The 12,003-nt window shown below is 45.5% G+C and overlaps 1 protein-coding gene and 1 long non-coding RNA gene across 6 annotated transcripts in view; one reads left to right on the forward strand and one right to left on the reverse strand.

Annotated features, from left to right (window-relative positions):
• Positions 1-12,003, forward strand: part of Gnal (G protein subunit alpha L) — a 138,506-nt gene that overhangs the window by 54,328 nt on the left and 72,175 nt on the right.
• LOC120098241 (uncharacterized) overlaps positions 1-12,003 on the reverse strand; it is a 36,351-nt gene that overhangs the window by 22,701 nt on the left and 1,647 nt on the right. For both annotated transcript variants that reach the window (XR_015643056.1, XR_015643055.1), the window contains exon 2: positions 467-540. This is a non-coding gene — a long non-coding RNA (uncharacterized LOC120098241). The remainder of the gene's footprint in view (positions 1-466; positions 541-12,003) is intronic.

The following is a 12,003-nucleotide window of genomic DNA, read 5'->3' on the forward strand; positions in this document are numbered from 1 at the left end:
GTTTTCTTGTTTAGGACATATTTGTATATGAAGCAAAAATCTGAAAGATATGAGTAGGAAACAGATTGGACCTTCTCCCGGATCCCCATCCACATGTAGCATGTGACCTGTCAATCACCAGAGTGGTCAGGGCAGCAATGACTCTGAGTAACTGAGTAGCAAGTCTCATAGCAGGCTTTTCCCCCTCATGCTGGATCTAAATCAGAGCTTTGAGCACAGCATACAAAAATGTGCTCTACCACTGGGCCACTTATCTGGTGGTGTTTTTATTTAAATTTTATTTTTATACATCTTAACTGAGATAAATTGCATTGCGTTCACCCTTCCTCGTCTTTTCTTTATCCATTCCCAAATTCTCCCTTTCCAGTTTCTTCCTTGTTAAGTGTGTGTGGAAATGTATGCACAAATTGTTATAAGCTGTAGGCACAAACTGTGATTAATCTTCTTAGTATAACAATTGACTAACCTGAACTTGCAAGGGAGTGTCTTTTTCAACAAAATTTGATCCTGAGGTGAATTGTGTAGAAACCATCTTGGGGGCTGAAACAAAATGCCAGAGCATTTGGTTATAAAAATACAGGGCAATGATTTTTTTCTCAGCTACACATTCACTGTTGCTGTGTTAAATATACCAGCCGCAGCCTTCATCATCCTGAGGGAAATCATGCATTAGAGAATTCCAGGCAGGACACTTGGAGGCCATTTGATCATGAGGTTTCAGGCAGGTGACTGCCCATTGAGGACAGCACTTTGACGAGTTTGGCTCATTGATTGTCCATTCAGACCCACCCCTCTCACGGGAGTGGCCCATTCAACCCGTGCCTGCTGGCTTCTGTTTCTCAGCCTAGTCTGACATCTCCATCAAAGAATGAGTCTCTACCATCCCCTGAGTACCACCCTGCTTTCCTCTTACTCCTGACACTTGACCCTCTTCCTACCAGTCGTGTTATCCCTTCCTCAAAGTCTGGTCCATCTGAAAAAAAACAACAAGAAAACAAAACAAAACAAACAAACAAACAAAGCCATGTCTTCCACAACTGCCTTTGCGTGTTGCCCAGGTGCCCTTATTTACTCTCTGATTTAAGACTTCGGTCTTAATGACTTTGACCACTTACAAGTACTCACTTAATGCCAAATGATCAAAGCCCTAAGGAAGCAGGTTGTCTGCCCCACTTCCGACTCCTCCCAGCAGCGAGGGCCATCTTTCTTAGGAAATTGATTGATTTGCTATAATACAAAGTGTTTTGTTTGCACACTGCCCTTTAATTTCTACAGGTCAGTCTTTTTTTAAGATTTATTTATTTATTTATTTATCATATTTATATATGTACACTGTAGCTGTCTTCAGACACACCAGAAGAGGGTATCAGATCTCACTACAAATGGTTGTGAGCCACCATGTGGTTGCTGGGATTTGAACTCAGGGCCTCTGGAAGAGCAGCCAGTGCTCTTAACCACTGAGCCATCTCTCCAGCCCTCTGCAGGTCAGCTTAACCATGTTGAGTTCGCCACTGTGCCCACACTGGGGGGTGAGGCAGCTGTCTGTGCTTGGGATGAGGCATTTGGCAACTGTTACGATCAGTAACTGCTAAAACCAGTGTGTAGCTTAGGCTCTGCTCTTTATTGTGCTTGGGGCCAAGAACTACACAAGAAAGCCCAAGCCCTGAGCTCCAAAAATGTTGGCTCAGTGAAGAAGCAGGTTGTTAGAAACATAAATGCATAAGATAAAATAGTGGCCAATAAGAATAGTGTGATTCCATAGCAACTTCCTTACTGGGGACTTGACCTCCATAGTCATCCAGTGACTATTAGTGGTCCATGAACTCAGAGCAAAGCGTCATGACAGACAGCACCCGGTGGAAAGAGTTTCCTAGCTGAGAAAATTTCACCAGCAGAGCCATGAAGAGGTCTTGGCCATGACGGAAAGAATCCACTTCCACTAAGAGGGGAAGTGGGTTATAAAAAACAAAATTGAGACCCAGAGAGATGGGATGTAAACTGCCAGTTCCACCTGAAATTTTCGAGTTGAGAAGCGACATGTGTTGGGGCTGGAGAGATGGCTCAGGGGTTAAGAGCACTGTCTGCTCTTCCGGAGGTCCTGAGTTCACTTCCCTGCCATCACATGGTAGCTCACAGCCAGCTGGACTGGGATCTGATGCCCTCTCCTGGCATGCAGACATCCATGCAGGTAGAACACTCATAGACATTTTTTTTAAGTACTATGAGAATGCCATAGGTTCAAGATGTGATCACTTGGGACAAAAAGGCAAAATCTTTTGAGAAGGAAACCTGTAGAGTCCTTGATCCACCAGTCCAGGACTCCATTCCCCATCAGAAGTTAAGAGTGTGCCTAGCACAGCAGTTTCACCCCTCTGCTCTAGGGGTGTGATGAGCTTTGATAAGAACTCAGGCTGAGCCTGAGTCCGCACACTTCTTCCACAGTAGGTGACTGTCAGTGCGGTACACACCACATGGTGACTCAGTGTTTAAAGAAATGTTAATAAGGCCAGGTGCGGTGGCCCCTTTAATCCCAGCACTCAGGAGGCAGAAACAGGAGAATCTCTGTGAGTTCAAGGCCAGCCTGTTCAACACAGAAAATTTCAGGACAGCCAGAAATACATAGAGACTCTGTCTCTAAGGAGGAGGAGGAGGAGGAGGAGGAGGAGGAGGAGGAGGAGAAGGAGGGGGAGGAGGAGGAGGAGGAGGAGGAGGAGGAGGAGGAGGAAAGAAAGGAAGAGAGGACAGATGGAAAGAAGGAGAGAAAGGAGGAGGGAAGGAAGGAAGGAAGGAAGGAAGGAAGGAAGGAAGGAAGGAAGGAAGGAAGACAGAACTGTTATTAGTGAAAATACACGCAGGCACATTGTGTTAGATCTGCTTTATATTACAGAGCACGTTCATCGAGGAAAAGAGGCATAAGTGAATATTGGTTTCCTTATCTCCACTTAAACTTTTTCATCCCAAATTGGAGTTTTTAGAGTAAACTTCACCACAGTCTTCTCCACTCATGACTTTACCTCCTCATCCACGTGGGTATCTATAACACGTGTGTGTATAAATATGCACGCACAGAGGCTCAATCACAGAAATGTTACTGAAAACACAAGCATTGTTTTAAAAGATATTCTCAAGATGCCTCACTTAGTTCCACGACTGTTCTTCAAAAAGCATCTAAAAGAAACAAAGGCGGTGTTCACTACAGAGTGTTCAGCATCGTCTCTAAAATGGGGAGTCACATTTTCGATTCACTTCCCTCTCGCCACCACCCTGGAGGAACATGAGTTCTAGCAACCATGTTTTGACTGTAGAACCAGCCATCAATGTCAACCAAGTGAGAAAATTTTGGCTAACATATTTGTCCAAAAGTGACAATTATTATGAGTTTTTGGTTTTTATCATGTGTCACCAACCTACAAAGTACCTCTTATGGGACTAGAATAAGTCATTTGACTTGAGAACATGCTCAAGGCTTCTTAACTCTCTTCCATAAGACTATGCTCCTTACCTGAGCTCCTAAACGTTATCTGAATGTCCTGTTGCTTTACACACAGTGCTGGGGATGAAACCAGGGCCCTGAGCACATTTAGAGAGCTCTCTACCAGTGGGCTACGCCCCAACCCCAAGATACTTATTTTTAAGAACTTTTTATATTTTAAAAAAATGCTCCTAAATGGTTTAGTTTAGTTTATATTTATTTATATTTATATTTACTTCTTTATTATTCTTCTTTTTTTTTTTTCTTTTTTCCGGAGCTGGGGACCAAACCCAGGGCCTTGCACTTGCTAGGCAAGCGCTCTACCACTGAGCTAACTCTCCAACCCCTTTTATTATTTCTTCTTAAACTGTGTAATTAAAAACCAACGAAAATGGCACTTCGGGCATTGGTAAGTGCCTGAGAGAGCCAAGCCAGTAAAATCCATCATCATTGTTTCTTATTTCTCGAGATGAGCCTTATACTTGCTGGGGTAAACTGTATGGCAGAGCACTTGCCTAGAGTATAAGGAGTGTGCACAGAAAAGAAATAAAGTAATGAGAGCCACATCATGTCATATTTGGATTCCTGTGAGTGGAGACTAATATCCTTCATTGAACACTAACGGTGTTTTCTAAGTAGTCATTCAGCTCTGTTTCTCGGGACAACAATGGAATATGTGCTGTGTGGATTGTGAACCCACAATTCAGATGAGCAAGGAGTGAGAGCAAGGCTGTGTGTAGCCTGGATGGGACCACCCATTGTGTAGTCTTGGCTGAAGAGTCATCTGGTCTACCTTGGAGGTCTCTTGCTGTTACCATCCTTCCTGTGTGTTTTAGATTTGGTTTAAATCTATTAAATAAGACCATAAAAATTGTAACTATTTAACTATTTTAGCTACTTTGTGACAGTTTTGCACGGTTTGACATTATAGGCTGCATGAGTTTCACTAATCAGTCTTTTGACATGGTCCTTTTTGTCCCCTGATTCTGGAAAGTAACCTTGCCAGTGACTGGTGAAGGGACCATTGACAGCCTCGCTGCCATGAGTAGTGCCTTCCCTTCCTGTGCCTCATCCCTGCCTACCTTTCTGTTCAGTGCATTCAGTCCGTCACTCTCCCTCATCCTCATTTCCAAGCTTGTCCCAGCTGGAGCTATATTCTACCTGTGACATGGGAAAATCTGCCAAAAGTTATATTGCCTACCCAGTCGAGGTATCCCCTTACCAGGTCCTGCACGCCACATCTCCACTCCCCACCTCCTAGATACCATTTGGTGACTAAGTCCATGGTTGCTTATCAACAATTGTAGCAATTAGAATTTTACGGTCTGTCTAAAGGACCTTCTGTAAAATCACCCTGACAGCTCTACAGTGTGTGCTTAAGTTGCCAATAGATAAGATGGCATCCTGGGCAACCAGACTCTGAAATTATTCCCATAATCACCTTGTTCTTGCTTCTTGAGCTTCTTTTACTAGATAGATAGATAGATAGATAGATAGATAGATAGATAGATAGATAGATAGATAGATAGATAGATAGATCATATCCCTAAAACTAGTTGTACATGTAGTTCTGTTAAAATTGTGCCTGAGTGATTTTGGTAGCTAGAATCGGAGAATGCCAACACCAGTCAGGGGTACAGGCTTCATAGTTCCTCTCATCTCTACTTCATGCCATATCTGTACACCTGGTCCCTGGCATCTCTTGACTCAATATTTTCATCTGTGAAATGGAAATGCTAAGCATAATGCCTCTCTTGTTAAGCTTTTGGGGGATCAAATACAGTACCTAGGTCTGAAGTACTTGACTGTGCCTGGCGCATTGTAGACAATGAGTGTCTGCCCTGTTCCTTTTCCTCAGCATTTAGTACAATCTTGCTGATGTGCGAAGTTTGCCTTTCAAGACGTTGCTTTGCACACCCCATTTGGGAGCTTTGCTATCAAATGCCTTCTACCAGGAGAATGCAAAGAGCCCAGCTCAATCCTGGAGGCATGTGGGTCCTCTCTCATTTTTGCATCCCCACTAGATTCCCCAAAGCCAGAATTATGGCTGCCATGAAGACTGGACAGCAGCCTGTAACTCCTGTATCTAATGCCTTCACCAACAGGTGGCTGGAGGCCACACACAGGCACCCAGAGTGATGCATACTTCTTGGTACCACCCAAGAATAAGGTTTCTCCTGAATACACTGTCAGTCTGTGATGTTTTCAGGGAATCTCCACCTTCTGTGCCTTTCACAGTTCGGTGTAACATAAAAATAGCCAAAATGCTCTACTTGACAGAAAACAGGTCAGTCTGAAATAAATTAGATAGTTCCAATAGGAGTGTAAAGAAAAGCACAATCGAGTCCTCTGATTTAGGGTGAGTTTTTGATGTTGGTAAAGTGGCCTGAGGTTAGCAATATACGATGTTCACATAGCCCTGTATCCAGAGCCCTGAGTCTACATATGAGAAAACAAAATCCAGGAGGGTGTGGGCTACCTCAGATCAACACAGGTAATATGGGGAATATTCCAAAATTTGAGCCTAGGCAGTCTGACCTCAGAGCTTGTCCTTCTTGGGCACTGCCATGAGGCCTTCCTGGGTCCATGTGGCACCCCAGTCAATTGGCAACTTGTCCAGTTCACCTCACTGTCCTTCATTTTGATTTTATTTTCAGAGTTCAGGTTAGTGGGAATTTCTCCTAGTCTATGAGTGTGGTCCTTCATCTCACCTCATGAGCAATGGAAGTGAGCATGGGCGGGGCTCGCCTCCACCTGTGTCACATCTGCCTCTTCTGGAATACAGAGTCCCTGAAGCTGACGGGCCAAATGGCTATGCCTCAGTGAACTTCTCCTTGACCAACTCTGTGTGTGGCTTTTGACTCAGACAAGGCAAATGTTGAAAGAATCACTGTGTTGCGTTTCCAAACCTCTAATCAGCAGCTCCAGGGGGACCTGATTAGAATCCTTTATTCTGAGCACTGATAACCCCCCCAGGAGAAATTCAGTTTGCAGGACGGAGGGAGAGGAGAAGGAGAGGGCTGGCCCAGCAAGTTGGGCTCCAAGTCTGTGCACATACAAACTTTCACTTATGAGAATATTTTTAGACAACCATTTTGACGATAGTACTTAGCTGTACAGTACTTACTACTCAGAAGCCTTACCAGAGTTACCTATTATCACATGTGTATGTGCACATAACATACCCCTGTGAAGCAGCCTGTGACAGTCCCCATAAAATAGATGAGAAAGGCCAGGTGAACTGCCTGCCCTCTTATCACACCATTGATGATAACACAGATATCACAGTGGAGCTGGCACTAAAGCCTACCTCTCAGCTATGATAGGTAGGTCAAAGGCTCCAGCCAGATTCTAACCCTGTGACACATTAGAAATGAAGAACAGCGAAGAAACACATAGCTATACATCAGTTAAGGACAGATATCACTCAGAGACATGCACTGCTGGGTGTGCCAACATCACAGAGTGCGCTTACCAAAGTTGACATGCAGTGGGCCAGCCTCCAAGGTAAACTCCATAGGAAAAAAGGAACGAGTAGTATCACCAATGACTGTCCCACAGCCGCTTGTCTATAGCAGTACATTGTGCTACAGTGTTAAGGGGCCTTCCTGCTGCCAGACAACTATTTAGTTACATTGTAACCATGTACATGTTTGTTTCTTTTTGAGCTAGGGTCTCATATAGCCCAAGGAGACCTCAAACTCACTATGCAGCCAAAGATGACCTTCAACTTTTGGTCATCCTGCCTCTACCTCCGGAGTGCTAGGATTACAGTTGTGTGCTAGCCCACCCAGTTCATTTTTGGCTAAGGATCAGACCCAGAGCTTTGCTCATGCTAGGTACAGCTCTGCCCACTGGACTACACCACCAACCCTCCATTGTAGTCTTAGGGGGGCCATCATCATATACCTGGCAGCTGTTCACTCAGTTTCTCTTGTGTTGCACATGACTTTCCATAAATAATAAATGTACATCAAGGACTCAAGACAAAAATATCCTTGAAAGCATTCAGCTTGAAGGCACATCTCCTGGAAGTCAGAAGCAAGCACTGGATCCCCTAGAAATGGAGTTGTGGGTGTTGTGGGCCACCATGCGGGTTCTGGGAAGCAAATCTGGGTCCTCTTCAAGAGTGTTATCAATCGCTAAATGTTCTCTCCTGACATTCAGTAATTTTTAAGAAGTTAAAGATGTATAAAACAGCCCAGGAATATGGGCACTCAAGGCCTGACAGGAGAGATATTGGTACCACAGCTAAGTAAATAATTGTGTAGAAATCTCTGTGGTATGTTGGTTAGCTTGGTGACCCCTCCTCTGAGATGCCTGCTGATCTGGTGATGACAGTTCCTAGAGAGAGGTCACTTATAATCTGTTCATTCATTGTCTACGCTCAGTGTCATCTCCCAGATACCTGAACATCAACGGTTTCCATTCCTGGGTATTCTTCCCCTCTCACTGGGCTGCATCTGGAGACAGAGTCTCCATATAATTCAAAAAAATTAAATTTGTAAGACAAGTTTTCTGTAAAAGCATATTAATGAAAGGAAGGTTTAAACTTCGCAGAGGACAGCACTGGTGTGTATAACGAGAAGTGACCACTGTCCTGTGAATTTAGAATTTAAAAAGAATACAAGGCAGACACCTGCACTCCAAGCTACACAGGGGGCAGAGGCAGAAAATCATGAGTTTGGAGCCCAAAATGTGAGACTAGCCTGAGCCATGTAGCAAGACCCTCGTTCCCCAGGATATGTCTTCCTTAATACCAGTTCTCATGCCCTTCTTGTGACTATACCCCGCACATGGTCCGTATGTGTATTTGAAGGCTATAGAGTATACTCTGAAGGACAGACCGGTGCATAACACTCAGCGCTTGCCACAGGCTTTGACTATGTGTCGGTGCCCCATGCCCACACCGACACGGTACCGAGAATCAGACGAAAGCCTGCAGGATTAAAGAAACACACACACACAGGTTATTCGTGTCAAGCCAGAAGAGGAAGAGAGGGAGAAAACTAGATGGTGTCCCACTGAAGGGACCCACATATCCTACCTATGGAACCCAGAACCAGAAATAAGCATTTCTCCAATAGGAGCTAGCAGAGAGGCAGGACGTCTCCTGCCTTTCTTCTGTTCGTAGGAGAGCTCTGAAAAAGTTCCAAAGCATCTGCGGAGAGTCCAGGAGGACTGTTTCTCTTAAACCCATTCATTCTCTCTCATATCTAGAGCGTAAACTATCTCTAGTCAGGGTCCAAAGACTAAAACATAACTCTAAAAGAACACATACGCAAAACCACTTTACCATTACCTTGTCCCTTTCTTATTACAAGTTTTACTCACGCTAACCCAAATCATCAAGGCCTTTTCTAGCCCATCTTACCCCAATACGTCCCTGCTTCTACACCGGCTTCCCGGGACGTCCAGTCAGGGGACCTTGTCTTTCCCGATCTCGGATCACTGGATTCAAAGTTCAAATCTCGGTGGGACCTCCATTTGTCAGTGCGGGCATGGGGCACCAACAACTATGAGCTCATGTGACCTTTGTAGGGGGATGGGAACTTGAGTGTGGAGGTGAAAGTCACTAGCTCGCCAGACTGAGAACCCCAGAGTCTAGTTCTGAGGTGTGTGTCCTCTCACTGGGCCTCATCTGGGAGCAGAATCCGCACCTTTCTACCAGCCAGTCTAGTGCCAAAAGTCCCATACCTGGGCTAGCTGTCTTCCTGAAGCTACTTTATGTCCTGCAAGCCAGTGTTATCTGGCTAAGGAGCCCCCATATTTCTCCCTCATATGTACAGTGAACTGTGCCTGAAGTGGTTGCTTTCTGGTTTCTAACCTTAAGAGTTGAAAAGATCTCTGCTTGACCCCTAATGGTGTTCACCTTTGATGCAGAGAACCATAGTCCAACGTCAAAGGGAAGTTCAGTTTTCTCAGTCATCTGAACTGTGACCTAGTCATGTCTGTCGATATAATTCCTCACAAGCCTGTCCATGCCATTTATGTGCCCAGCCTTTAGTCATTTTCTCAATAATTATGTCGAGTTCAGACTGAGAGAGTTCAGACTGAGCATCCCTAGGTCCTCATTCGGATATAGAGAAACATCTGCAGAGAGGCATGCGAGGAGAACACGACAGGGAGAATTTCGTTTCTCTGCCCCTCCTCAGGGTTAGCCATGGAACCTTGGGAAATCTAGGGATTTAGTTGAACTCTCTGTGAAAGTGAATTCTGGGTCAGACATGGTAACATATATCTGTAGTCCCAGCACTTAAGAGGCTGAGGCAGGAGGATCACCAGAGGTTTGAGAAGAGCCTTTTGTGCACAATGCTATCTTTTTTTTTTTTTTAAGTGAGATTGGCAACACGAGACCTACAGCAGTAAGTGGAGCCCACTGGCACCATGATAAAAGTCGGTCTCTTGCAGTGGGCACACCTCCTGCAGTGAGCATGACCCATGCAGTGGTCACATCTCTTGCAGTGGGCACACCTCCTGCAGTGAGCATGACCCATGCAGTGGTCACATCTCTTGCAGTGGGCACACCTCCTGCAGTGAGCATGACCCATGCAGTGGTCACATCTCTTGCAGTGGGCACACCTCCTGCAGTGAGCATGACCCATGCAGTGGTCACATCTCTTGCAGTGGGCACACCTCCTGCAGTGAGCATGACCCATGCAGTGGTCACATCTCTTGCAGTGGGCACACCTCCTGCAGTGAGCATGACCCATGCAGTGGTCACATCTCATGCAGTGGGCACACCTCCTGCAGTGAGCATGACCCATGCAGTGGTCACATCTCATGCAGTGGGCATGCTTCCTGCAGTGGGCGCACTGATGAGCCCTGGAGTCAATGAAACCCTCACCTCTGATTTCCATCATGGATTCCGAGATGTGTTGTAAGAGAAGAGTTGAGGGGCTATCGGCAGACACGGAGACAAGTCCTCCTACTCCACTAACTACAGCGTTCGTGAACTAAAGGAAAATACATTGGGATTTGAAGGATATGTTGGAGGACACATTGCAAGGCAAGCAGTTATGAGCAGTCATTACAACAAAAGCAGTTTCCTCAGACACTAGCTCCACACCCCCCTAGCAGCTTGTCGCTGTGTCTAGAACACCCATTCTTGGATTTCCTCCCCATGGGTTGCAAACTGTGTTGTGTGCGCCCCAGTCCATGACTGCCCTTCACTTGTTATCTTAATTAGGGTTTCTATTGCTGTGATAAAACACCGTGACCAAGAGCAACTTGGGGGGGAAAGGATTTACTTGGCTTAGATATGCCAAGTCACACAGACCACTGAAAGAAGCCAAGACAGCAAGTGAAGCAGACGCTACGGAGGAATGGTGCTTACTGATTTGCTTCCCCTGGCTTGCTCGTTTTGGTTTCTCATGTACCCAGAGACTCTATATCCAGGGATGGTATCACTCACAGTGTGCTGGCTCCTTCCACATCAATCAATCGATCATTAGTCAAGAAAGTGCACTACAGATGGTCTAGCAGAAGCATTTTCTCAACTGAGACGTCCTCTCCTAGCCGACCCTCACTTGTGGCAAGTTGATAAAAATCTAACTAGCACTCGTGTGCATGGTGACAATGATGGAGGGACCCAGTCACACTATGGAGGTTCATATAGCAAGGGAACAAATGGAATCTACGAGAGTCCTCAAGGGAAAATGGTTGACAAATGAGTCAACGGATTCGATGACCTTCTATGAGGTTAAAGGACAGGCTCTCTTACAAACAAGGATGGACTTACTGACAGGGTAAGAGGCAAGGTGAGAGTTCACAGAGCAGCCTGAAAGGAGCCAATGCCCTGGTGTAATGGGCTGGAATTCCTTTTTCTGGCATCTTTCAGTTCCAGAAGATTCCTCACTGTCCTGCTAAGTTAGCTCTAGCAGACATCCCTAGAGGACATTGAGGTTGCAAATAGAAGAGAGCAAAATGGTAAACCGTACTAGACCATTCGTGCAGGTGAAGTGGATACCCTAAGTGCTTCAGGCCAGTGGCCATCACAGCAACCAAATATAGTCCCCGCCCTGAAGAACACACATCGGGCTGGAGAGATGGCTCAGTGGTTATGAGCACTGACTGCTCTTCCAGAGGTCCTGAGTTAAATTCCCAGCAACCACATGGTGGCTCACAACCATCTGTATGGGGATCCGATGCCCTCTTCTGGACTGCCCGAAGACAGCGACAGTGTACTCACAAGAAATAAATAAGTAAATAAATAAATCTTTAAAAAAAAGAGAGAGAGAGAAAAAAAGAACACACATCGTCCACCAAATGGTGAAAGTCAGCCATTTTCCCTTGAGGACTCTCATAGATTCCATTCATTCCCTTGCGTCATGCTGTACGAACCTCCATAGTGCTATTGCTAACAAATACAGGCGTGGAAAATACAACCTACCTTGTTTTTTTCCACTCACTTGAAAATAGCCAGTAACAGTGTTGTTGCCCCTGAACTTGGATCCGCATCTCAGTTACCCCAGCCGAGCCCTGGGTTTTACACGCTGACCCTGCTGTTGGCTCTCTGGTGGCTCGAGTTG

This window comes from Rattus norvegicus, chromosome 18 (assembly GCF_021556685.1).
Source record: "Rattus norvegicus strain SHRSP/BbbUtx chromosome 18, alternate assembly SHRSP_T2T, whole genome shotgun sequence".
NCBI classification, from domain to species: Eukaryota; Metazoa; Chordata; class Mammalia; order Rodentia; family Muridae; genus Rattus; species Rattus norvegicus.